This window comes from Anomaloglossus baeobatrachus, chromosome 5 (genome assembly GCF_048569485.1).
Source record: "Anomaloglossus baeobatrachus isolate aAnoBae1 chromosome 5, aAnoBae1.hap1, whole genome shotgun sequence".
In the NCBI taxonomy this organism is placed as follows: Eukaryota; Metazoa; Chordata; class Amphibia; order Anura; family Aromobatidae; genus Anomaloglossus; species Anomaloglossus baeobatrachus.
The window spans coordinates 281,378,547-281,406,336 of NC_134357.1; positions in this window are offsets into that span (position 1 = coordinate 281,378,547).

Genomic DNA, 27,790 nt, shown 5'->3' on the forward strand with positions numbered 1-27,790 from the left:
ACACAGGGGCTAAGAGGTTAAGGGGCCCATTTCCACTTTTAAAGCAGGAAGAATTGTGCATTTCTTTAAGTTCTTGAGCTCCAAAGGACCCTTATACCTTTCTTCCACAGGGACCCTTTTCTTTCTGTGTCTGCCAGTGATAATACCAATGAAAAGGCAGAAACTGCAACTCAATGCATATTGAAAAACATATACTGTATATATTTCTATTAACTAACAGCAAAGCTGTGCTGCAATGATTTTGACTGAAAACAGTTTAACAAACACTCAAAAGTGTATAATTGAGATCATTGTGAACAGAGATGAGCGGACGAGTAGGTGTTCGAATATGTCAGATTTAGCTGGGCTTTAAGGCCCCGTCACACACAGAGATAAATCTTTGGCAGATCTGTGGTTGCAGTGAAATCATGGACATATTGTTCCATTTGTACACAGCCACAAACCTGGCACTGATTGTCCACAATTTCACTGCAACCACAGATCTGCCACAGATTTATCTCTGTGTGTGACAGGGCCTTTAGTTAAAAGCTAGTTTTAGGATTCATACTTGACCTGAACTTGTTCCTGGACCCTGAACTCCATGTAAGTCAATGGGGACCTGAACTAGCAGGCTCGATTCGAGTAACATGTGAAGGAAGTCAATGATTGGCCAGTTCAACTCTTCATCCATATACAGCCAGCTATAAATAGAGCAATTCTAGAGGAGCGAAGGTGAGGGTTTTGTTTAGACACACTGCATCCAAAAATGTTGTTTTGATTGTCAGTGAGAGCCAATTAGAGACTAAAAGCGCCTCTCACTGGGTGGAGCAATTAGTGTACCCAAGCATCCTAATGTGCAGGCAGGACTGGAAGAGGAGGAGAATGACTGTCTGGGTGATGAGTGGGACAACAGAGAGGATGACAATGAGGTTGTAGGTACCACTTGGTGTGCAACCAGAGGCATCCAGCTGAGTTACTCAGGAGAGGAGGTGTAGGAGGAGGATTATGAGGAGGTTATGTTGCTGCTTCCAACACAAACATGTAGTGATGCAACCACAACATCCTCATCCACAACTCTGACTATGGCCAGCAGCGGTTGCGGGTCTGCAGTTTGCAGGGGTGGGAGGCGCTGCCTAGCTTGGGTTTTTTTGAGACCACAAAGGATGACCCAACTTACCTTATCTGCCAACTTTGTAAACAGCATCTTAAAAGAGGCAGAAATTCCAATAGTTTGACTACTACATGCGCAACCAACATTAGTTCGTCTGGGAATCTTACTGCGCTAAAATGCAGCCTAGCATATGAACAGCACCCAAACTCAGACACAGACTTTTAAAAATAAAAAAAAAACATGTTTGGGTTCAAGCTCCAAACACCAGTGATCATTACAAAAGTCAACCTTTAAGGGTGCTTTACACGCTGTGACATCGCTAACGATATATCGTCAGGGTCACGTCGTTAGTGATGCACATCCGACGCCGTTAGTGACATCGCAGCGTGTGACATCAATGAGCGACGATCAATGAGCGCAAAAACGTGAAAAATCGTTGCTCGTTGACACATCATTAATTTCCTTAATATCGTTACTGCTGCAGGTATGATGTTGTTCGTCGTTGCTGCGGCAGCACACATCGCTATGTGTGACACCGCAGGAACGACGAACATCTCCTTACCTGCGTCCACTGGCAATGAGGAAGGAAGGAGATGGGCGGCATGTTCCGACCGCTCATCTCCGCCCCTCCTCTAATAATAATAATAATAATAATCTTTATTTCTAGAGCGCCAACATATTCCGCAGCGCTTTACAATTCAGGAGGCTCATATACATATCATATACATAAACATATACAAACAAGTAACAATTATAGAAGATACAATATTTAAAGGGAAAAAAGGCAACCCTGCTCGTGAGAGCTTACAATCTACAATGAGATGGGGGAGGGGCATGGTACAAGTGCTTATTTACAATAACAATCCAGCCATCTCAAGGAAATGCTATTGCACGGCCGCTTAGTGACGTAGCTGTGACGCTGCACAAACCGCCCCCTTAGAAAGGAGGTGGATCGCTGGCCAGAGCGACGTTGCAGGGAAGGTAAGTAAATGTGATGGGTGTTAGCGATGTTGTGTGACACGGGCAGCGATTTGCCCGTGACGCACAACCGACGGGGGCGGGTACGCTCGCTAGCGATATCGGTACCGATATTGCAGCGTGTAAAGTACCCTTTAGAGTTTGGGTTCACTCATCTGTATTTTTTAATCCAACCCATGAATGTTCAAATGTAGACAATTTAATTTGCTTATTGCTAAATCAGTATGTAACAACTGAATCCAGACAATACCGGGGTTTTTTTTTTAATAAAACTAAAATTGCACAATTTACGGTTAAATGTCACATATTATCATCATAGCACAACCTTTCTCAGCCTACAGTACACCTACAAGACTTATAAATAACATCTTGCTAATTTATGATAATCTAATGGTTTCTGAATACCACACAGAAACCTCAGCAGTTTCTACATCCACATTATGCAATACTTGCAAGTTTTAATAATCTTAAGTGCTTCTGCACATTTTTGATAGATCTTATTTCGGTATATTGTTAAGTCTTAACACACAATGAACCAATTCCTTTTAAATCCTAAACTGATAATGAAATGTTAGAAATTCCTTCTGAAATAGAAAGGTCATCAATAGTTAACCTGCTTTATGAAAGAAGAAAATGTATCCATCCTTTACGTACTTAATATTTTATCGTCACTTAAGTAGTCAAGAGCACACTATGATTCACAGCTCATGTGATTTTTCAGAATCATTCTAGTTAAAACAATAATACATCACCTCCTAGAAGCTACAATGATAATACGATTTACAGAGAATATAAAAACAGCTCATTTATCAAAGTAACAGAATAAATCGTTATGATTAAAGTCCTCGTTGATTAAATTTTATTAAAGAGGAATTAACATAAAATTACCCCTTTATTAGATATACTGTAGGCAAAATTATAATGCAGCTCTCGGCTGGATTAGAGGACTGACTGGCAGAATTGAGATATCCCGTGTGGCCCAGCTCTGAACAGAAAAACTCAGACTACTGCTGTGAAACAGCGCAAAAGCCTTGCAATAGCTTAAATGGAATTTTTATGGTATCTGGCAGACTATATCAACTTTTTTTTTCTAACAGTAGCCTTTACTATACTTGTCTGAGAAAACTTAATAATCAAGAGAACAGTAGCATATGTCAAGGTACCATAAAATTTTTCATCATTTTTAGTGAATGTGATGAAAAGAAATAATGCAATCATTAAGAGTAAAGACTAGAGATGAGCGAACCGGTCGCGGTTCGGCTCGAGGTCGGTTCGCCGAACGGAGCTCCCGTTCGAGTTCGGTTCGTCGAACGTTCGGGAAGCCCTTTTTTATTATTTCATGAATTTCATGAAATAATTAGAAAACAAATGACGTAGGCTTCGCCCCATTTTTGTGTCCAGCCAGGTACAACTAGGCAGCTGGGGATTGGAATCCGAAGCACAGGTTGGCCTGAGCTTTCTGGGCCCCACTGCTGCGAATTGCAGTCTGCAGCCGCCTCAGAAAATGGCATTTTCATAGAAGCGACATCTTCCGGCACTGTATCCAACTCTTCCAGCACCTGCCTGCTATACCTGGCTAGCATATAAAAATATGGCGAAGCTCACGTCCTTTTTTTGTAGTTTTTTGGCAAAAAAAATAAAAAATGCTTCCCTGGATTTTCCATTGCCAGTGAAGGTAACACCAAGCAGTGGGGGTTAGCAGCCAGTAGCTGCTTGGATTACCCTTAGCTAGCAATACTAAAAATGCAGCGAAAGCCCATATATATTTTTTTTAATTATTTATTTAAATAACTAAAAACAAAATGGGCTTCCCTGTATTTTGATTGCTGGACATCACAGTGCTGTAAAAATAAATCTTTAAAAAAAATGACGTAGCGCTCCACGGTATTTTTGATTCCACTAGATGCGCCAATCCTGGCGCTTCACCCCAGCTCATCCCGTGCCCTGGTGCAGTGGCAAACGGGGTAATAAATCGGGTTGATACTAGCTGTAAAGTCACCTGAGATAAAGCCCAGCAGTTTGTGATGTCATGGTGTCTATTAGATACCCAACATCATAAACTGTCAGTACTAACAAAAAAAAAAAATCGACAAAAGAAATTTATTTGAAAAAACAGTCCCCAAAACATTTCCTCTTTCACCAATTTATTGTAAGAAAAAAAATAAAGGGGTCCCACGACGACTCTGGACCATCTAGAATATGGGGGGGAGACACTCAGGGAACGTATCCCCCATTTTCTAGGAGTGCGGACCCTTCATGTGAGGAGTGTGGGTGCAATGAATCTGCACTCACTCTCCCCGGGTCCACATCAGCAGAGTCCATGTCGTAATGGTTGCTACCAAAGCTGCAATGCCCTGCTCATGAGGTAAGGGCATGCCTAATCAGGAGAACTACTGTAGAGGAAGCTCTGCTCACTGGTATATAGGTGCTCATAGGTAATAATAGATAAAATTAGTGAGTAACCTCGGCACTCTAAATCTCCCAGACTAAGTCAGTAAGTCACAACGGATAGTAATGCAAAATCACTCTTTATTGGTCCGTATTAAGAAAATTTTTTTTTTGATAAGCATATATGTTTTTGTCCAAAACAAGTTACAAATGACGTTTCGGCCTGAGCCTTCGTCAGATTGGACTTATCTGCATGTAATCCTGAAAAATGACAATAATCAGTATCACATAAGAGTGAGAGAACAATAACATAAACTCGAACAATGTAGAGGTACAATTGGGATGCAGCAAAAAAATTGCAACACAGCAAGAAATGAAACACATGATACAAATGTCATAATACAGTACAAGGACAATATAGTAATGACAAATATGGGGTCAGAGTAGGCTTAGACAGCTCTGGTACGAAAGAGATGTCAATCATAAAGTAACATGTGCAGTAGGTGTAGAGCTACAGTATGCATGGCAGAGCTAATGGGTAGACCGACCATAGAAAAAGAACGGAGAAAAAGTGGAGAAAAAGTGGAGAAAAAATGGAGAAAAAGTGGAGAAAAAGTGGAGAAAAAGTGGAGAAAAAGTGGAGAAAAAGTGGAGAAAAGGTAGAGAAAAAGTGGAGAAAAAGTGGAGAAAAGGTGGAGAAGAAGTGGAGAAAAAGTGGAGAAAAAAATGGAGAAAAAGTGGAGAAAAAGTGGAGAAAAAGTGGAGAAAAAGTGGAGAAAAAGTGGAGAAAAAGTGGAGAAAAGGTGGAGAAAAGGTGGAGAAGAAGTAGTGAAAAAGTCTTTGCTTATGCCAGATGGGAGATAAATAATTTTTTACCGGCGCTGTCATTTACTGTAACGTGATCATCGTTGTACGGTGTATACCTGTGATCACGTGAGCGGGGACCGGAAAAACCGTCCTGAATCATGATCTCCAGGGTCTCAGCTAGCCCTGAAACCCCGGAGATTTTCTGATGCCGGGGGGCATTATTCACTTATTTCTGCCTGCTGTTTATAAACGGCAGATCAGAATAAGGCTACATTAACACGACCGATCCATTTTTGCGGTCTGCAAAAAACAGTCCGTTTTTTTTCACAAGTGCATCCGTGTGGCATCCGTTTCCGTTCCGTAGACGGTCCGTATGTCATCTGTTTGTCATCCGTGTGCCTTCCGTTTTTTTTGTGTACTGCAAGAAAACTGAAGGAGGGTAAATGCATAAATTTACCCAGAATCCATAGCTTCATCCTACATGAGGCGGTCACATGTTCACTCCAGTGCCATTTTCTACTGCTTTTCACAGCGTAGAGCGCTCTAGTGATTTTCTTGTGCTTCTGCACTTGATATCAGTCTTTTCTGTCATTATAATGGCAGACAGACACATAATGTCCCACTCTCCTGCATTTTGTAATTTTGCACCCTTTGGTGCCTTTCATGTCGCACTAAGGGGTGCTTAGCTTTGTATTTAGCCAAAAAAAATGAAAAAAAAAAAAAATGACGTAGGGTTCCCCCTAGTTTTGTCGCCAGCTAGGGTAAAGCAGACGGCTGCAGGCTGCAGACCACAGCTGGCAACCTCACCTTGGCTGGTAATCCAAAACTGAGGGCACCCCACGCTGTTATTTTAAATTAAATAAATAATTAAAAAAAAAAACACGTAGGGGTCCCCCCAAAATTGGATCACCAGCCAAGGTAAAGCAGAAAGCTGGGGTCTGATATTCTCAGACTAGGGAGGTCCATGGTTATTGGACTCTCCCCAGCCTAAAAATAGCAGGCCGCAGCCGCCCCAGAAGTGGCGCATCCATTAGATGCGCCAATCCCGGTGCTTCGCCCCAGCTCATCCCGCGCCCTGGTGCGGTGGCAAACGGGGTAATATATGGGGTTAATACCAGATGTGTAATGTCACCTGGCATCAAGCCCTGGGTTTGGTGAGGTCAGGCGTCTATCAGATACCCGACATCACCAACCCAGTCAGTAATAAAAAAAAATAGACAACAAACACATTTTTATTTGAAAAAACACTCCCCAAAACATTCCCTCTTTAACCAATTTATTAGAAAGAAAAACAAATCCAGGTCTGGTGTAATCCAAGGGGTTGCCATGACGATCCACACTGTCCCAGTCAATGAAGAGCAGAATGTTCCCCATTGGCTGGGAGAGCAATGCAGTGACCTGAGCTAACATCAATGGGTCAGCCGAGGTCACTGCAGGGGATGACAAGTGCTGCTGTCAGCGAGGTACATTACCTGCGCTGATCTCCAGCACACTGACAGCACCTGTCACTGAGTTCAATGACATTCACAGCCAAGTATCGCGAGAGGCTCGTGACGTCACCGCTAGTCAGTCTCGGGTCGGAAGCGAGAGGTGATGTGACAAGTGGCGGCCATGGAGGACAGTGACAGCGCTGAGGTCGGGATGGCGGGACTTCATCACCGCAGGTAAGCCGAGCGGGACCATGTGTGCAGAGTGTGTGTGTGTGTGTATGTATGTGTACATGCTGCGGGCAGGAGGGGGCGGAGCGAGCTGAGCGGGGAAGTTTGGGCTTCCTGCACGTAACTAGGATAAACATCGGGTTACTAACCAAAGCGCTTTGCTTGGATACCCGATGTTTATCTTGGTTACCAGCTTTTTTCAGGCTGCCAGCGATGGCTCCTGCACACTGTAGCTGTAAAAAGCCCTGCTTTTTGCTGCTAGAACCGTTCTCGAACGTATCTAGAACTATCGAGCTTTTGCAAAAAAGCTCGAGTTCTAGTTCGATCTAGAACAGCCCCCAAAATCACTCGAGCCGCGAACTGGAGAACCTCGAACCGCGAACCGCGCTCAACTCTAGTAAAGACTACTTTCCAAAATCTTAAGTAAATCTTTTACATTTTCCATTTTCCACATTTTCATAGGTTGTCTCCTCTAGAGATAAAAACAACTACCCGTCTTAAAATTAGTAATAGAAATGAAATCATTTTTGAAATTTGAATTTGTCACCATTGTCGAATTTTTCTCAAAAAATCAATATTGATGTTGAATTAATTTTTTGCCAGTTAGACAGCTTTCACACTTCCGTCTTTTTCCCTCAGTCACAATCCGTCGCTTTGAGAAAAAATTGATAAAACTGATTCATGCAAAATATTTTGCAGGATTTTTCCCATAGACTTGTATTAATGACGATTGCGACTGATGGCCTTGCGTTGCATCTGTTTTGCAATGGATCAGCCATGGATTGACTGACCGCCTGACGGAAGCAACGCAGAATGTAACGTTTTTCCTGTGCGGGGAAAAAACTGAGTTTTTGTTATAAAGGAGGACTGTGTTATAAAGGAAGCCTATGGGCGACCAAATCTGTTGCGTTACTGTAAATGATGGATTCCGGCAACGGATCCGTCTTTAACTGATCATGCTCAGATGTGTACATTCTGTGTACATAAGATTATGGTTAAACTCTCTCTGTCTCTCACTCTCTCACTCTCTCTCTCTCTCACTCTCACTCCCTCACTCTCACTCTCTCTCTCTCTCACTCTCTCTCTTTCTCTCTCTCTCACTCTCTCACTCTCCCTCTCTTTTTTTTTTAATGGTTTTAATTTACATCATTCATTTTACCATAAATCTATCCTGACAGCAAGGTTCTCCAGGTAAGTACTATTTCATACATAGCAAACATGTCTAGTTTATGTTTTATGTAAGTGGTGAAAAAGATTTCAAACGTTTTGGAAAAAAAATCTTGCTGGTGTCTCGACTTTCAGAGAACTATAATGTTGTCAGTTTTTGGGATATAGGGCTCTGTGAGGGCTTGTCTTTTGTGCTGTTGTTTTTATTGATATTATTTTGGGATATATATGATGTTTTGATCACCTTTTATTACATTTTTCTTCTAGAGGATAAAAAACAGCAATTTAGAAGTTTTTTTTCAATACACTGTTTTCTGATGAGATTAATTTATTTTATATTTTGATTACAGATGAGCGAATCGGTCGTGGTTTGGCTCAAGCTTGGTTCGCCGAACGGAGGTCTCGTTCGAGTTCGGTTCGGCAAATCGGTTCGGCGAACCACTCGAACCCCATAGGAAACAATGGGAGGCAATCACAAACACATAAAAACACATTATAAATGTACACATACAGTTAATAAACATTGCCATAACACTTACCGGTCCCCGCGATCCCTCGTGCACTCTGTCTCATGTCGCTATTCCTTCCGATAATCGCTGCGTCCTCCCGGTAACCAGCACTGACAGGACCTATCGTGACGTCAAAATAGCCATGTGACCAGTCACGTGTCTGTTATCTCATTGGCTACAGACTGGTCCCATGACTATGACGCGTCATGTAGGACCTGCGAGTGCATCTCTCCAGTACGCGGTGATCGTTTGTGTATCGCCGTGTACCAGGGACATGCTCTGGCACGCGGTCAGGTTCCCAGTCTGCTTCCCCGTTCCGTTATAAACCGGCTGCCACAGCCGGTCAATAACGAACATCACCGTTGCTATAGCAGTGCGCCTGTCAGTGGTGACGTCACCGCTCACAAGCAGCAACTCCTCACTCACGTAGTGAGAACACTGCACGGGGAATAGCACTGCCTTCTTCCTATGCAGCGCTGCTGATGGAGCAGAGCTGCATGTGTTGAAGGAGAAAGAAGACAGAAGATCATGGATCGTGGAGGGATAAGAGGGAGAAATGAACATGGAGTCTCTAAGTGTGTCTGTGTCTAAGTGTGTCTGTGTATTTATTTCTATTAAAGTATTTTTTCTCTGTGTGGTGTCTTTTTTAACCCTTTATTGGAGATTCTTAATGGCCGGGTCAAACTTGCCTGACATTAAGAATCTCTGACTTAATACTAGCTAGTAAAACAAAGCCAGTATAAACCCTTATTACCCAGTAAGCCACCGTCACCAGGGCTGTTGAAGAGTTGGATACAGCGCCAGATGATGGCGCTTCTATGAATGCGCCATTTTCTGGGACGGCTGCGGACTGCAATTTGCAGCGAAGGCGCCCAGAAACTTCAGGCTAACCTGTGCTGCGAATTCCAATCCCCAGCTGCCTAGTTGTACCTGGCTGGACACAAAAATATGGCGAAGCCTACGTCATTTGTTTTTTAATTATTTCATGAAATAAGTGAAATAATTAAATAAAACACGGGCTTCCCTATATTTTTAGTTCCCAGTTGGGTACAAATAGGCAGCTGTGGGTTGGGGGCAGCTAGTAGGTGCCTGCTGTACCTGGCTAGCATACAAAAATATGGCGAAGCCCACGTCATTTTTTTGGTGGGCAAAACACTCCTGCATACAGTCCTGGATGGAGTATGCTGAACCATGTAGTTCTGCAGCTGCTGTCTACTCTCCTGCATACACTAGTGAATGGAGCATGCTGAGCCTTGCCGTTCTGCAGCTGCTGTCTGCTCTCCTCCATACAGACAGACAGCTAGCTGTATATTATCAATTGAAATCATTATTACCCAGCGAGCCACCGGCATCAGGGCAGCTGAAAAAGTTGGATACAGTGCCAGATGATGGCGCTTTTATGAGAGCGCCATTTTCTGGGACGGCTGCGGACTGCAATTCGCAGCAGAGACGCCCAGAAACCTCGGGCCAACCTGTGCTGCGGATTCCAATCCCCAGCTGCCTAGTTGTACCCAGCTGGACACAAAGGCGAAGCTTACATCAATTTTTTTTTTAATTATTTCATGAAATTCATAAAATAATTAAAAAAAAAGGGGTTCCCTATATTTTTAGTTCCCAGCCAGGTACAAATAGGCAGCTGGGGGTTGGGCTGCCTGCTGTACCTTGGTAGCATACAAAAATATGGCGATGCGCACGTCATTTTTTTTTTTTAGTTTTTTGGAAAAAAAAAAATGTTTCCCTGGATTTTCCATTGCCAGTGAAGGTAACACCAAGCAGTGGCGGTTAGCAGCCAGTAGCTGCTTGGATTAGCTAGCAATGCAAAAAATGCAGCGGGAGCCCATATATATCAATTTTTAGTTATTTATTTAAATAACTAAAAAAAAATTGGCTTCCCTTTATTTTGATTGCCTGACATGACAGTGCTGTAAAAATAAATCATTAAAAAAATGACGTAGCGCCCCGCGGTATTTTTGATTCTCAGCGCAGTTAAAGCAGACAGCTACGGGTTGCCACCCCCAACTGCCTGGCGTTACCTTGGCTGCCAATCAAAATACAGGGAAGCCCATTCATTTTTTTTATTTAAAAAAATAGTTAAAAAAAATGATGTGGGGTCCCCACATTTTTGATAGCCAGCTAGGGTAAGGCAGACTGCAGTAGCCTGAAAACCACAGCTGGCAGCTTTCCCGTGGTTGGGGATCCAATGTGGAGGTCACCCCAGGCTCTTTTTTATAATTATTTTTATAAATAATAATAATTACAAAAATAGTAGGGTCCCTCCCAAATTGGATCACCAGCCAAGGTAAAGCGGACAGCTGTGGTCTGGTATTCTCAGGGTGGGAAGGTCCATAGTTATTAGCCCTTCACAGCCTAAAAATAGCAGGCCGCAGGCGCCCCAGAATTGGCACATCCACTAGATGCACCAATCTTGGCCCTTCACCCCAGCTCATCCCGTGCCCTTGTGCAGTGGCAAACGGGGTAATAAAAGTGGTTGATACTAGCTGTAAGGTCACCTAACATGAAGCCCAGCAGTTTGTGATGTCATGGCATCTATCAGATACACGACATCACAAATTGTCAGTACTAACAAAAAAAATAGACAAAAAAATGTATTTGAAAAAACAGTCCCCAAAACATTCCCTCTTTCACCAATTTATTGTAAGGAAAAAAATAAGGGGGTCCCACGATGACTCTGGAACGTCTAGCATATGGGGGGACACGCTTAGGGAACGTATCCCCCATTTTCTAGGGGTGTAGACCCTACGTGTGAGGAGTATGGGTGCAATGAATCTGCACCCACTCTCCCCGGGTCCACAGCAGCAGAGTCCATGTCATAAGCGTTGCTACCAAAGCTGCAATGCCCTGCTCATGAGGTTAGGGCATGCCTAATCAGGAGAACTATTCTACATTTACAAATATTGGTATTTGCTGATATTATTGCTATTCCACCTACTATACAGTTAGGTCCAGAAATATTTGGACAGTGACACAATTTTCGCGAGTTGGGCTCTGCATGCCATCACATTGGATTTGAAATGAAACCTCTACAACAGAATCCAAGTGCAGATTGTAATGTTTAATTTGAAGGTTTGAACAAAAATATCTGATTGAAATTGTAGGAATTGTACACATTTCTTTACAAACACTCCACATTTTAGGAGGTCAAAAGTAATTGGACAAATAAACCAAACCCAAACAAAATATTTTTATTTTCAATATTTTGTTGCGAATCCTTTGGAGGCAATCACTGCCTTAAGTCTGGAACCCATGGACATCACCAAACGCTGGGTTTCCTCCTTCTTAATGCTTTGCCAGGCCTTTACAGCCGCAGCCTTCAGGTCTTGCTTGTTCGTGGGTCTTTCTGTCTTAAGTCTGGATTTGAGCAAGTGAAATGCATGCTCAATTGGGTTAAGATCTGGTGATTGACTTGGCCATTGCAGAATGTTCCACTTTTTTGCACTCATGAACTCCTGGGTAGCTTTGGCTGTATGCTTGGGGTCATTGTCCATCTGTACTATGAAGCGCCGTCTGATCAACTTTGCGGCATTTGGCTGAATCTGGGCTGAAAGTATATCCCGGTACACTTCAGAATTCATCCAGCTACTCTTGTCTGCTGTTATGTCATCAATAAACACAAGTGACCCAGTGCCATTGAAAGCCATGCATGCCCATGCCATCACGTTGCCTCCACCATGTTTAACAGAGGATGTGGTGTGCCTTGGATCATGTGCCGTTCCCTTTCTTCTCCAAACTTTTTTCTTCCCATCATTCTGGTACAGGTTGATCTTTGTCTCATCTGTCCATAGAATACTTTTCCAGAACTGAGCTGGCTTCATGAGGTGTTTTTCAGCAAATTTAACTCTGGCCTGTCTATTTTTGGAATTGATGAATGGTTTGCATCTAGATGTGAACCCTTTGTATTTACTTTCATGGAGTCTTCTCTTTACTGTTGACTTAGAGACAGATACACCTACTTCACTGAGAGTGTTCTGGACTTCAGTTGATGTTGTGAACGGGTTCTTCTTCACCAAAGAAAGTATTCGGCGATCATCCACCACTGTTGTCATCCGTGGACGCCCAGGCCTTTTTGAGTTCCCCAGCTCACCAGTCAATTCCTTTTTTCTCAGAATGTACCCGACTGTTGATTTTGCTACTCCAAGCATGTCTGCTATCTCTCTGATGGATTTTTTCTTTTTTTTCAGCCTCAGGATGTTCTGCTTCACCTCAATTGAGAGTTCCTTAGACCGCATGTTGTCTGGTCACAGCAACAGCTTCCAAATGCAAAACCACACACCTGTAATCAACCCCAGACCTTTTAACTACTTCATTGATTACAGGTTAGCGAGGGAGATGCCTTCAGAGTTAATTGCAGCCCTTAGAGTCCCTTGTCCAATTACTTTTGGTCCCTTTAAAAAAAGGAGGCTATGCATTACAGAGCTATGATTCCTAAACCCTTTCTCCGATTTGGATGTGAAAACTCTCATATTGCAGCTGGGAGTGTGCACTTTCAGCCCATATTATATATATAATTGGATTTCTGAACATGTTTTTGTAAACAGCTAAAATAACAAAACTTGTGTCACTGTCCAAATATTTCTGGACCTAACTGTATATTGGGGATAGGATCTTGGAGATGGAATACCCCTTTAAGTCCAGTTATCCAGATGAATGAATACTAAACAACAGAGCTCGCTATTTAGACATGTTTTCTTGTGGCGTATAACGGACTCTCATGTTTGGTAGTCGTTCAGCAGGGCAACTATAAAATTAAATACCTCCATTTGGAAATGTAGTATAGCTCTCCTGATTAACTATGTTCCTTACCTCATGAGCAGGTCATTGCTGTTGCTTTCAGATGCATGGTTACCACCACTCACTATGTCTGAACACAGGAAGCTGAGCTGACAGCTGCTCTGTGCAAGCGGCAGCGTCTATTGTGAAGGAAGAGGCCGCAGGGGATCAACGCTGCACAGGTACCGTGGGACACCGGGGAACACCAGTGGGGTTATAGGGGGTGACCTGGCAGGGCCTGGGGAGGAGTTTTCTGTCGCATGTGTCATGGCACATACGACAGAAATCAGAGGAGTAGGGTGAATGCGGCCGGCATGCTGCTGTGCGTGCAGCCATCTTGGATTTCCGGGAGGGTGCACTTTGGCAACAGCGGGGCACCGGATGAGACCGGGGAGGAGATTTATCTCCCATCTGACATGTTTGTTCATGCCAGATGGGAGATAAATAATTTTTTACCGGCGCTGTCATTTACTGTACGGTGTATACCGGTGATCATGTAAGTGTGGATCTGAAAAACCGGCCTGAATCATGATCTCCAGGGTCTCAGCTACCCCCTGAAACCCCGTAGATTTTCTGATGCTGGGGGGCGCTATTCATTTATTTCTGCCTGCTGTTTATAAACGGCAGATCAGAATAAGGCTGCATTCACAAGACCGATCCATTTTTTCGGCCCTCAAAAAACGGTCCTTTTTTTCACAGCTGCATCCGTGTGGCATCCTTTTCCGTTCCGTATGCGGTCTGTATGTCATCCGTTTGTCATCCGTGCACCTTCCGTTTTTTTTGCATACTGCAAAAAAACTGAAGGAGGGAACATACATAAATTTACGCAGGATCCATAGCTTCAGCCTACATGAGGCGGTCACATGTTCACTACAGTGCCATTTTCTACTGCTTTTCACAGCGTAGAGCGCTCTAGTGATTTTCTTGTGCTTGTGCACTTCATATCAGTCTTTTCTGTCATTATAATGGCAGAAAGACACATCATGTCCCACTCTCCTGCATTTTGTAATTTTACACCCTTTGGTGCCTTTCATGTGGCATTGAGGGGTGCTTAGCCTTGTATTTACCAAAAAAACCCAAATACATTTAAAAAAAAATGACGTGGGGTTCCCTCTATTTTTGTAGCCAGCTAGGATAATGCAGATGGCTGCAGCCTGCAGACCGCAGCTGGCAGCTTCACCTTGGCTGGTAATCCAAAACTGAGGGCACCCCATGCTGTTATTTTAAATTAAATAAATAATTAAAAAAAAAACACGTGGGGGTCCCCCCAAAATTGGATCACCAGTCAAGGTAAAGCGGACAGATGGGGTCTGATATTCTCAGACTAGGGAGGTCCATGGTTATTGAACTCTCCCCAGCCTAAAAATAGCAGGCCGCAGCCGCCCCAGAAGTGGCGCATCCATTAGATGCGCCAGTCCCGGTGCTTCGCCCCAGCTCATCCCGTGCTCTGGTGTGGTGGCAAACGGGGTAATATATGGCTTTAATACCAGATGTGTAATGTGACCTGGCATCAAGTCCTGGGGTTCGTGAGGTCGGGCGTCTATCAGATACCTGACATCACCAACCCAGTCAGTAATGAAAAAAAAAATAGACGACAAACACACTTTTATTTGAAAAAACACTGCCCAAAACATTCCCTCTTTCACCAATTTATTGGAAAGAAAAACAAATCCAGGTCCAGTGTAATCCAAGCGGTTCCCATGATGATCCATACCATAGTCACTGTCCCAGTCAATGAAGAACAGAATGTTCCCCTTTGGCTGGGAGAGCAATGCAGTGACCTGAACTAACATCAATAGGTCAGCCCAGGTCCCTGCAGGGCATGACAAGTGCTGCTGTCAGGAGCGAGGTACATTACCTGCGGTGACGACCTCCTGCACTGCTGATAGCAGAGCTGTCACTGACTTAAATAACCACTGCCTTCACAGCCAAGTATCGCGGGAGCCTGTGACGTAACCGCTAGTCACAGTCTCGGGTCAGCAGCAAGAGGAGATGTGACAAGCATCGGCCATGGAGGACAGTGACAGCGCTGAGGTCGGGAGGGCGGGTCTTCATCACCGCAAGTAAGCCGAGCAGGGTAATGTGTGCGGAGGGCGAGGTGGGTGAAGCTAAGCGGGGTAATGTGTGCGGAGGGCGAGGTGGGTGGAGCCAAGTGCAGTAATGTGTGCAGAGTGCCAGGTGGGTGGAGCCAAGTGGGGTAATGTGTGCAGAGTGCCAGGTGGATGGAGCTAAGTGGGGTAATGTGTGCAGATTGCCAGGTGGGTGGAGCCAAGCGGGGTAATGTGTGCGGAGTGCGAGGTGGGTGGAGCTAAGCGGGGTAATGTGTGCAGAGTGCCAGGTGGGTGGAGCCAAGCGGGGTAATGTGTGCGGAATGCCAGGTGTGAGGAGCCAAGGGGGGTAATGTGTGAGAAGTGCGAGGTGGGTGGAGCTAAGCGGGGTAATGTGTGCGGGCGGCGGAGTGCGAAGTGGGTGGAGCCTAGCGGGGCCATATGTGCGGACGGCGGAGTGCAAAGTGGGTGGAGCCTAGCAGGTGTAATACTATTGTATGTACTGAGGATTTCGATTGCGTTAGGGCAATGACAACCAGAGACGGGTTCTTGGTGCAAAGACGTTTTATAATATGTAACCACAATATGTACACAGAACAGAATATACACAGTAGAACATAAACACAGTAAATTCCTGCCGGGTTCGGAGCAAAGGGGAATTCCCGGGACCGCGCACCGGACTCCCCCAGGGAGACCACCAGGAGCGAACCCCTATACAGGGACTGTCTGGCGATCACCCCAGAAGGCCTAAATGCGCAGCAGCCGGGACACGAAAGGGCAATAGGTATAGTCCAAAAAATGTCCGTACGTGATGTGAGTCCTAGGGTGGATATGAAACGGAAGGGACCGGGCAGAAGTGCCGACCAGAAACGGCAGACGGTGTCCGGGTACAGCTTGCTGAGACAGGTGAAGTCCAGAGCTGGTGTCGGGTGTTTCAACAGGATCCAACAGCAATCAGGAGATGAGAGCAGCAGGGCAGGAGTACACAGGAAGCAGTATACTCAGGCAACTAGACTAAGCTTAGGGGCGGGCTTTTAAACAGATGAACAGGAAGTAGGGCAACAGAACAGAAAACTCCATGTTAACAAAGGGCAAGATCCTTCAGAAGAAAACTGGAAATCCCGGAACTCTGACAGTACTCCCCCCCAGAAACGGCCTCAGGACGGACCAGGGCCAGGCTTGTCCGGGTACCTCCGATGAAACTGAGCAACCTTCCGGGGCGCTCGGATGTTTCCCACAGGTTCCCAGAATTCGTCCTCGGTAGAGTACCCCTGCCAACGTACCAGATACTGAAGCCGATGCCGATGGAGCCGGGAGTCAATAATGTCCTCAACCACAAACTGCTCCTGGCCATCAACCATCACCGGCGGAGGAGGAGGCACAATACGACCTTAAAACGTATTAGGGGAAACTGGTTTCAGCAGAGAAACATGAAAGACCGGGTGTACCTTTAAATTGTGCGGCAACCTCAACCGACAGGCCACAGAGCTCACTATCCCGGTGATCTTGAATGGACCAATGAATTTCTGTCCCAGCTTCTGCGAAGGAACACCTAGTTTCAGATTCTTGGTGGATAACCACACCGAGTCCCCTACCTTATACATGGGTGTCTGTTTCCGGTGAGTGTCTGCCTACTTCTTGTAACGCTCCTGAGCCGAAGCCAAAGAGTCCTTTAAAACCTCCAGATTCCGTTCTAGCTCCGTCAATCTGTCCTCCACCGCTGGCACCGAAACCGCCACCGGTGACCTAGGCAAAATATTCGGATGGTAACCCAAGTTAGCGAAAAAGGGCGTTACCTTAGTGGAGCTGCTCTGAGTGTTGTTATACGAGAACTCCGCCAAAGGAAGCAGCTGCAACCAATCGTCCTGCAGATGGCTGACATAACATCGTAGGTACTGCTCCAGGGTTTGATTAGTCCGTTCGGTTTGCCCATTCGTCTGGGGATGGTATGCAGAAGACAAACAGACATCAATATGGAGTGCCGAACAAAACCCTTTCCAGAACTTAGAAGTGAACTGCACGCCCCGGTCAGAGATGATCTCATCCGGTACCCCATGCAACCAAAATATATTCTGGATAACCAAATCCACTGTCTCTGCGGCTGAGGGTAGACCGGTACATGGAATAAAGTGAGCAGCCTTTGTCAACCGATCCACTACCACCAAAATGGTATTGTTACCGCCCGAGACAGGCAACTCCACAATAAAATCCATTGAGATGGATCCCCAAGGGCGAGATGGTACGGGTAACGGTTGAAGTAGTCCCGTAGGAGCCACACGAGGGACCTTGCACCGGGCACAAACCACACATGAGTGGACATAGTCTTTCACATCCTTAAAACAGGTAGGCCACCAGAAAAAATGACTCAGAAATTCCTGCATCTTCTGTACCCCCCTATGACCTGCCAACACGCAGTCATGGACCAACTTGAGAACCCGAAGTCTTACAGCCTCTGGGACATAAATACGTCGCTCTCTCAACCACACACCATTCCGAAGGACAAGAGTCACATCATTCGGGGGGGCAGCAAGAAATACGTCACCATCATAGGCCAGCTTGATGTCCTTCCACAAGTCCTGGTCCCGGATAACTCCAACAAAATTGGCATCTGATAAAACGGTCTGAGACGGGGTTCAAGGCACGGAGTCCATGGCGTGGATTCGGGACAAGGCATCGGCTTTCCCATTACGTGACCCTGGACGGTATGTAACGATAAAATTTAACTGGTTAAGGAACAGGCTCCAACGGGCTTGCCGTGGAGACAGGCACCTGGCAGATTTAAGGATTTCTAGGTTACGATGGTCTGTGAGAACTATCACTTGTTGAGCTGCTCCCTGTAAGTGGTGTCTCCATTCCTTAAAAGCAGAAATAATCGCCAACAATTCCTTGTCCGCAATGTCATAGTTCTTTTCTGCAGGGGACAACCGGCGAGAAAAGAAAGCACACGGGTGCAAGAGACTCTTGTCCCCAGTCCTTTGTGAAAGGATAGCCCCTAATGCATAATCGGAAGCATCGACTTCCACAATAAAAGGGAGTGCGGGATTCGGGTGTATTAGTATTGGCGCTGAGGTAGAACAAACCTTGAGACAATTGAAAGCTTCTTGGGCCTGGGCGGACCACACAAACTTCTGCCCCTTTTGGTTAACAGAGTGATAGGATGGACGATCTCTGAAAAGTTGCGGATAAAGCGTCCGTAAAAGTTAGCAAAACCGACAAAGCGTTGTACCTCCTTGATGTTTCCCGGTTCCGGCTAGTCTAGAATTGCCCGTATCTTGCCAGACTCCATGTTCAGTCCCTAAGGAGAGATGACATATCCTAAATATTGTATCTTTGAGCAATGGAATTCGCACTTCTCCAGTTTAATATACAGGTGGTTATCCCTCAGACGGGTAAGTACTGTCTTGACGTGCTCCTGGTGTTCCTGTAGGGAATCAGAAAAGATCAAGATATCATCCAGGTAAATCACCATGAACTGGTCCCTAAAAATATCGTTGACTAGGTGTTGGAAAGCCGCAGGGGCGTTACAAAGTCCGAAAGGCATCACTAGATACTCATAATGTCCTTACCGACATCTGAACGCTGCTTTCCACTCGTCCCCGGGACGTATGCGGAGTAGATTATATGCCCCACGGAGATCCAATTTAGTAAATATATTGGCCTGTTGTACTCTCTCCAATAGTTCGGGAATCAACGGTAACGGATACCGGTTCCGGATGGTTATCTTATTTAGTTCCCGGTAGTCGATACAAGGTCTCAAAGTCCCCTCTTTCTTTTTCACGAAAAAGATGGGTGCCCCTGCTGGTGAGGTAGAAGGTCGAATAAATCCCTTGGCTAGGTTTTCATCAATGTAATCTTTTAGTGCTTGTAACTCAGGTGCCGCCAACGGGTAGACATGACCAAACGGGATCTCTGCCCCTGGGAGTAAGTCTATGGGACAATCATACGGTCTATGCTGGGGAAGCCGATCTGCTTTTTTTTTGTCGCATATATCAGCAAAGTCATTATAAACCGGGGGTAGAACAGGTACCTGTACAGTGCCCTCCGCATTCGGTGTTACTGGAACCGGTACAGTTGGACTAATGGTCGGACCACTCTGGGGTGGGAAGGATATTTCTTTAATCTCCCAATCGATGACTGGATTTGTAGACCGCAGCCAAGGAATTCCTAAAATTATCGGAAAATGGGGAGAAGAAATCAACATGAAAACAAGGGTCTCCTGCTGACCGGGTTTCATCACACATTCAAGGGGTACTGTCTCCCGATCAACTGGTCCGGAAACTAATGGAGAACCATCTACCGTCTCCATGGTAACCGGTGAGGATCTTTGTTGAGTCTGGATACCGTGTTTCCTGGCAAAAGAAGAGTCCATGAAATTTCCCCCTGCCCCAGAGTCTATATAGCAGATGTAGGAATTAACTGTCCCTCCCACCGTATCTGAATGGGAAGCGAGCAATGGGTGTATTTCCCTTCTGGGTCCTTAGGTGAAGTTGACATCAATGTCGAGGGAAATACCGCATCCAGGTGAAAACTTGCCTCAGAGAGATCGGACTTTGCGTCCGTGTTGTCACACTCTGTCATTGCTGCCAGTACCTTATTCGGGCAATTTGGACGTTTTGGGCAGTCAATCAGAAAATGGTCCGATTGACCACAATAGAAACACAAACGCTCACGGAGCCGATGTTCACGATGTTCGTTGGTCTCTCGCCTTTGTAGAGAGTCCACTTGCATAGGAACATCCTCGGCCTCCCGTGGCGTCTTGTGAGCAGGTTCTCTAGAAGGAAACGCAAAGTTGGTTACCCGGTTTACAGCTGCCCATTTTTCCTGTCTGCGTTCCGTCAAGCGGGTATCGATACGCACACAGTGTTGGAGAAACAGTTTAAAATCCCGTGGAGATTCGGCACGAGCTAACTCATCCTTGATGGTACCGGACAAACCCTTTCTGAACACTGACAATAGCGCGGATGTAGCGGGGGGTGGCTTCCTGAGCCTCCACTCTGACTTGCAAATCCTGAATAGCCGGACCCAGTACCTGGTGATCATGGCCCAGCTGTGCCTCCACATCTCTAAGCTTAGTTTGCACCGCCTCCATCTCCTGCTGCAAGGAGTTAATCATGGAGAAAAGCTGATCTACTCGTGTCTCAGTCATTGCCCCAGCGAAATCCTCTTATTGGCCTGAGTATAATGTAATACTATTGTATGTACTGAGGATTTCGATTGCGTTAGGGCAATGACAACCAGAGACGGGTTCTTGGTGCAAAGACGTTTTATAATATGTAACCACAATATGTACACAGAACAGAATATACATAGTAGAACATAAACACAGTAAATACCTGCCGGGTTCGGAGAAAAGGGGAATTCCCGGGACCGCGCACCGGACTCCCCCAGGGAGACCACCAGGAGCGAACCCCTATACAGGGACTGTCTGGCGATCACCCCAGAAGGCCTAAATGCGCAGCAGCCGGGACACGAAAGGGCAATAGGTATAGTCCAAAAAATGTCAGTACGTTATGTGAGTCCTAGGGTGGATATGAAACGGAAGGGACCGGGCAGAAGTGCCGACCAGAAACGGCAGACGGTGTCCGGGTACAGCTTGCTGAGACAGGTGAAGTCCAGAGCTGGTGTCGGGTGTTTCAACAGGATCCAACAGCAATCTGGAGATGAGAGCAGCAGGGCAGGAGTACACAGGAAGCAGTATACTCAGGCAACTAGACTAAGCTTAGGGGCGGGCTTTTAAACAGATGAATAGGAAATAGGGCAACAGAACAGAAAACTCCATGTTAACAAAGGGCAAGATCCTTCAGAAGAAAACTGGAAATCCCGGAACTCTGACAGTACTCCCCCCCCCAGAAACGGCCTCAGGACGGACCAGGGCCAGGCTTGTCCGGGTACCTCCGATGAAACTGAGCAACCTTCCGGGGCGCTCGGATGTTTCCCACAGGTTCCCAGAATTCGTCCTCGGTAGAGTACCCCTGCCAACGTACCAGATACTGAAGCCGATGCCGATGGAGCCGGGAGTCAATAATGTCCTCAACCACAAACTGCTCCTGGCCATCAACCATCACCGGCGGAGGAGGAGGCACAATACGACCTTAAAACGTATTAGGGGAAACTGGTTTCAGCAGAGAAACATGAAAGACCGGGTGTACCTTTAAATTGTGCGGCAACCTCAACCGACAGGCCACAGAGCTCACTATCCCGGTGATCTTGAATGGACCAATGAATTTCTGTCCCAGCTTCTGCGAAGGAACACCTAGTTTCAGATTCTTGGTGGATAACCACACCGAGTCCCCTACCTTATACATGGGTGTCTGTTTCCGGTGAGTGTCTGCCTACTTCTTGTAACGCTCCTGAGCCGAAGCCAAAGAGTCCTTTAAAACCTCCAGATTCCGTTCTAGCTCCGTCAATCTGTCCTCCACCGCTGGCACCGAAACCGCCACCGGTGACCTAGGCAAAATATTCGGATGGTAACCCAAGTTAGCGAAAAAGGGCGTTACCTTAGTGGAGCTGCTCTGAGTGTTGTTATACGAGAACTCCGCCAAAGGAAGCAGCTGCAACCAATCGTCCTGCAGATGGCTGACATAACATCGTAGGTACTGCTCCAGGGTTTGATTAGTCCGTTCGGTTTGCCCATTCGTCTGGGGATGGTATGCAGAAGACAAACAGACATCAATATGGAGTGCCGAACAAAACCCTTTCCAGAACTTAGAAGTGAACTGCACGCCCCGGTCAGAGATGATCTCATCCGGTACCCCATGCAACCAAAATATATTCTGGATAACCAAATCCACTGTCTCTGCGGCTGAGGGAAGACCGGTACATGGAATAAAGTGAGCAGCCTTTGTCAACCGATCCACTACCACCAAAATGGTATTGTTACCGCCCGAGACGGGCAACTCCACAATAAAATCCATTGAGATGGATCCCCAAGGGCGAGATGGTACGGGTAACGGTTGAAGGAGTCCCGTAGGAGCCACACGAGGGACCTTGCACCGGGCACAAACCACACATAAGTGGACATAGTCTTTCACATCCTTAAAACAGGTAGGCCACCAGAAAAAATGACTCAGAAATTCCTGCGTCTTCTGTACCCCCCTATGACCTGCCAACACGGAGTCATGGACCAACTTGAGAACCCGAAGTCTTACAGCCTCTGGGACATAAATACGTCGCTCTCTCAACCACACACCATTCCGAAGGACAAGAGTCACATCATTCGGGGGGGCAGCAAGAAATACGTCACCATCATAGGCCAGCTTGATGTCCTTCCACAAGTCCTGGTCCCAGATAACTCCAACAAAATTGGCATCTGATAAAACGGTCTGAGACGGGGTTCAAGGCACGGAGTCCATGGCGTGGATTCGGGACAAGGCATCGGCTTTCCCATTACGTGACCCTGGACGGTATGTAACGATAAAATTTAACTGGTTAAGGAACAGGCTCCAACGGGCTTGCCGTGGAGACAGGCACCTGGCAGATTTAAGGATTTCTAGGTTACGATGGTCTGTGAGAACTATCACTTGTTGAGCTGCTCCCTGTAAGTGGTGTCTCCATTCCTTAAAAGCAGAAATAATCGCCAACAATTCCTTGTCCGCAATGTCATAGTTCTTTTCTGCAGGGGACAACCGGCGAGAAAAGAAAGCACACGGGTGCAAGAGACTCTTGTCCCCAGTCCTTTGTGAAAGGATAGCCCCTAATGCATAATCGGAAGCATCGACTTCCACAATAAAAGGGAGTGCGGGATTCGGGTGTATTAGTATTGGCGCTGAGGTAGAACAAACCTTGAGACAATTGAAAGCTTCTTGGGCCTGGGCGGACCACACAAACTTCTGCCCCTTTTGGTTAACAGAGTGATAGGACGGACGATCTCTGAAAAGTTGCGGATAAAGCGTCCGTAAAAGTTAGCAAAACCGACAAAGCGTTGTACCTCCTTGATGTTTCCCGGTTCCGGCCAGTCTAGAATTGCCCGTATCTTGCCAGACTCCATGTTCAGTCCCTGAGGAGAGATGACATATCCTAAATATTGTATCTTTGAGCAATGGAATTCGCACTTCTCCAGTTTAATATACAGGTGGTTATCCCTCAGACGGGTAAGTACTGTCTTGACGTGCTCCTGGTGTTCCTGTAGGGAATCAGAAAAGATCAAGATATCATCCAGGTAAATCACCATGAACTGGTCCATTATATCCCTAAAAATATCGTTGACTAGGTGTTGGAAAGCCGCAGGGGCGTTACAAAGTCCGAAAGGCATCACTAGATACTCATAATGTCCTTACCGACATCTGAACGCTGCTTTCCACTCGTCCCCGGGACGTATGCGGAGTAGATTATATGCCCCACGGAGATCCAATTTAGTAAATATATTGGCCTGTTGTACTCTCTCCAATAGTTCGGGAATCAACGGTAACGGATACCGGTTCCGGATGGTTATCTTATTTAGTTCCCGGTAGTCGATACAAGGTCTCAGAGTCCCCTCTTTCTTTTTCACGAAAAAGATGGGTGCCCCTGCTGGTGAGGTAGAAGGTCGAATAAATCCCTTGGCTAGGTTTTCATCGATGTAATCTTTTAGTGCTTGTAACTCAGGTGCCGCCAACGGGTAGACATGACCAAACGGGATCTCTGCCCCTGGGAGTAAGTCTATGGGACAATCATACGGTCTATGCGGGGGAAGCCGATCTGCTTTTTTTTTGTCGCATATATCAGCAAAGTCATTATAAACCGGGGGTAGAACAGGTACCTGTACAGTGCCCTCCGCATTCGGTGTTACTGGAACCGGTACAGTTGGACTAATGGTCGGACCACTCTGGGGTGGGAAGGATATTTCTTTAATCTCCCAATCGATGACTGGATTTGTAGACCGCAGCCAAGGAATTCCTAAAATTATCGGAAAATGGGGAGAAGAAATCAACATGAAAACAAGGGTCTCCTGCTGACCGGGTTTCATCACACATTCAAGGGGTACTGTCTCCCGATCAACTGGTCCGGAAACTAATGGAGAACCATCTACCGTCTCCATGGTAACCGGTGAGGATCTTTGTTGAGTCTGGATACCGTGTTTCCTGGCAAAAGAAGAGTCCATGAAATTTCCCCCTGCCCCAGAGTCTAATATAGCAGATGTAGGAATTATCTGTCCCTCCCACCGTATCTGAATGGGAAGCGCGCAATGGGTGTATTTCCCTTCTGGGTCCTTAGGTGAAGTTGACATCAATGTCGAGGGAAATACCGCATCCAGGTGAAAACTTGCCTCAGAGAGATCGGACTTTGCGTCCGTGTTGTCACACTCTGTCATTGCTGCCAGTACCTTATTCGGGCAATTTGGACGTTTTGGGCAGTCAATCAAAAAATGGTCCGATTGACCACAATAGAAACACAAACGCTCACGGAGCCGATGTTCACGATGTTCGTTGGTCTCTCGCCTTTGTAGAGAGTCCACTTGCATAGGAACATCCTCGGCCTCCCGTGGCGTCTTGTGAGCAGGTTCTCTAGAAGGAAACGCAAAGTTGGTTACCCGGTTTACAGCTGCCCATTTTTCCTGTCTGCGTTCCGTCAAGCGGGTATCGATACGCACACAGTGTTGGAGAAACAGTTTAAAATCCCGTGGAGATTCGGCACGAGCTAACTCATCCTTGATGGTACCGGACAAACCCTTTCTGAACACTGACAATAGCGCGGATGTAGCGGGGGGTGGCTTCCTGAGCCTCCACTCTGACTTGCAAATCCTGAATAGCTGGACCCAGTACCTGGTGATCATGGCCCAGCTGTGCCTCCACATCTCTAAGCTTAGTTTGCACCGCCTCCATCTCCTGCTGCAAGGAGTTAATCATGGAGAAAAGCTGATCTACTCGTGTCTCAGTCATTGCCCCAGCGAAATCCTCTTATTGGCCTGAGTATAATGTAATACTATTGTATGTACTGAGGATTTCGATTGCGTTAGGGCAATGACAACCAGAGACGGGTTCTTGGTGCAAAGACGTTTTATAATATGTAACCACAATATGTACACAGAACAGAATATACATAGTAGAACATAAACACAGTAAATACCTGCCGGGTTCGGAGAAAAGGGGAATTCCCGGGACCGCGCACCGGACTCCCCCAGGGAGACCACAAGGAGCGAACCCCTATACAGGGACTGTCTGGCGATCACCCCAGAAGGCCTAAATGCGCAGCAGCCGGGACATGAAAGGGCAATAGGTATAGTCCAAAAAATGTCCGTACGTGATGTGAGTCCTAGGGTGGATATGAAACGGAAGGGACCGGGCAGAAGTGCCGACCAGAGATGGCAGACGGAGTCCGGGCACAGCTTGATGAGACAGGTGAAGTCCAGAGCTGGTGTCGGATGTTTCAACAGGATCCAACAGCAATCAGGAGATGAGAGCAGCAGGGCAGGAGTACACATGAAGCAGTATACTCAGGCAACTAGACTAAGCTTAGGGGCGGGCTTTTAAACAGATGAACAGGAAGTAGGGCAACAGAACAGAAAACTCCATGTTAACAAAGGGCAAGATCCTTCAGAAGAAAACTGGAAATCCCGGAACTCTGACTGCGGGGCTATGTGTGCTGGCGGCGGAGTGCGAAGTGAGTGGAGCCTAGCGGGGCCATGTGTGCGGTCGGCGGAGTGCGAAGTGGGTGGAGCCTAGCAGGGCCATGTGGCGTTTAAGACGTCAGTGTCGGGGACTGCATGGCTGGGGACAGGTAAGTGTGTGTGTGTGTGTCTGTACATGCCGAGTGCAGGAGGGGGGCGTTGCCGAGCGGGGAAGTGTCGGCTCCCTGCACACGTAACCAGGTTAAATATCGGGTTACTAACCAAAGCTTTTTTTCGATATCCGATATTTATCTTGGTTACCAGCTTACTGCAGGCTGCCAGCTATGGCTCCCTGCACACTGTAGCTGTAAAAAGCCACGCTTTTGCTGATAGAACCGTTCTCGAACGTAACTCAAGCTGCCGAACTTTTAGCAAAAAGCTCGAGTTCCAGTTCGTTCTAGAACACCCCCCAAAATCACTCGAACCGCGAACTAGAGAACCACGAACCACGAACCGCGCTCAACTCTAATTTTGATAGATCGGACTTTTATGAAGGCAGCAATACTATATATGTGTACTTTTTATTTCTTACTTTTTAATGTGGTAAAAGGGGGTGATTTGAACTCATATATTTAAAAAAACAAATCAAAACATTTTAAAGTTTGTACTGCCTTTAATACTCACCCTATGAGGACTTGAAGCTGTAATAGACACGTTTTATATACAGCAATGCCACAATACGTGGCGCGCGAGCTCGCATCAAAGGCAGGGAAACAACGTAAAGGGGTTAACACACAGTCAGTAAAAACAAAGTGATCTCAAAATGTATGGCTATGTGCAACAGGATAATAACCAGGGTCGGACTGGGCCACTGGGGTGTCGGGGAATCCCCCGGTAGGCTCTGGGTCCTTAATGGGCCCTTCGTACTTCACATAACTGATTGAGAGCAACATCTTGTTTAAAAACACATTCCACTGTTGGTCTTTTGTAATTTTTAATGTTAAAAAACAATTACCCCTTTTTGGGGAAGATGCCTTTTATACCAGTATTTGCACACATGTGATGTATATAAAAGAAATCAAGGATTTTTGATAATTGGTGGTCCTATGCTGTTTTTGTGGCATAACAAAAAAGTTAGTAAATTGAAAATGTAATGTCCTGGCTTCTTTTAGCAATTCAAAAACTATTAAGTAATCCTTTTTTTGAGTAACAACAGGTTTGGTATTAGCTTAGTAAGTGAACAAACAATGGACCTAGACAGTATGGCCAATAAAGAAGCAACGGAGAAGCACAAATCAAGAGTCAACAACATTGAGATTACTTTTGTCTCCTTTTGAGTATAAAGGAGACATGGCTTCCTGAAATGTTTGTTTGGCAGCATTTAAAAAATATTTAATGTAAAAATTGTATAATATCTTTTGCATTGCACAAACTCATAGCCCATAAAGACGCAAAGGCTTTTAAACCCTTCACCTCTGGGCCATTTTTCGTTTTTTGTTTTCGTTTTTTGCTCCCCCTTTTCTGAGAGCCGTAACTTTTCTATTTTTATGTCAATTTTTCCATACGGGGGCTTATTTTTAAAAAAGTTGTACTTTTGAATGAAGCCATTAGTTTTACCATATAGTGTACTAGATGACAGGAAAAAAATTCCAACAGCAAAAAAAAGTGCAATTGCACAATTGTTTTTGGGATATTTTATTCATTGTGTTCACTATATGGTAAATAGAGATGAGCGAACCGGTCGCGGTTCGGCTCGAGGTTGGTTCGCCGAACGGACCTCCCGTTCGAGTTCGGTTCGTCGAACGTTCGACGAACCGAACTCGAACTGCATA